The sequence below is a fragment of the Ailuropoda melanoleuca genome, chromosome 6 (genome assembly GCF_002007445.2).
Source record: "Ailuropoda melanoleuca isolate Jingjing chromosome 6, ASM200744v2, whole genome shotgun sequence".
Lineage (NCBI taxonomy): Eukaryota > Metazoa > Chordata > Mammalia > Carnivora > Ursidae > Ailuropoda > Ailuropoda melanoleuca.
This window is the reverse complement of record NC_048223.1, coordinates 45127462-45128228: the sequence shown is the minus strand read 5'-3', so window position 1 is coordinate 45128228 and position 767 is coordinate 45127462. Positions and strand designations below refer to the sequence as shown.

The window sequence follows — 767 nt, the reverse complement described above, 5'->3', positions numbered from 1 at the left end:
GCCTGCCCCCTCCTCCCTGTGGAGGGCTCTCTCCTGCACCAGCGGTGCCTCCCCCCTGCAAGTCACTGCCAGCCTGCAGCCTGGGAGTGTGGATACCCTGATGGCCTCCAGTCCTGGGGACAGAGCCAGTGCATGTGGGACCTGGTCTCCCAGCAGGCCTGAGCACCAGGCCGCCATGGTGCTCGGTCTCCTGCAGGCTCACTATGCCATGCCCTCCCTCAGGCACCCTGGGCCCAAGTCCTCCTCTGCTTGGAGACCTACCTCGGCCCATTCTCTACACGCTGGGACTGGGAGTGGGTCATCTGGACCTTCTAGACTCGTGCTTCAGTGCCCGTGACATGGGCGCAGTCCGGCCTCACAGATTGCTCAGAGGAGACCCAGCACAGGAAGATGCAGCCCGCTGCAAGGGGAGATGCCAAGTGACCCAGAGTGAGCACACAGGCCTTCCACAAAGCACAGGGCTCACAGGGCCCAGCACAGGATGCAGGCACCTAGCCACGGGTCACAGGAAATCCCGGTGAGGGCGGCCCTGGTGGAGAGGCCACAGAAGGGTTCCAGAAGAGGCAGGCCATAAGGCCTCCTTCCCAAGGAGGTCGATGGAAGAATCAGAGGATTGCAGAGGCCTTGGGAAGACTCGGAGGCCCTGGAGATGTTGGATGAATCACTGTCCTTTGATCAGAAAAGGTGTGTCACAAACCCCCATCAACACTGGATGATTTACTCTTCGTTGGTTCTAGGAATCAGTGCGTACCTGCCATGAGAACACA

General features: G+C 60.5%; 1 pseudogene; it reads right to left on the bottom strand.

Moving 5' to 3' along the window:
• Positions 1-462: 462 nt before the first annotated feature.
• LOC117802797 overlaps positions 463-767 on the bottom strand; it is a 12099-nt pseudogene continuing 11794 nt past the window's right edge.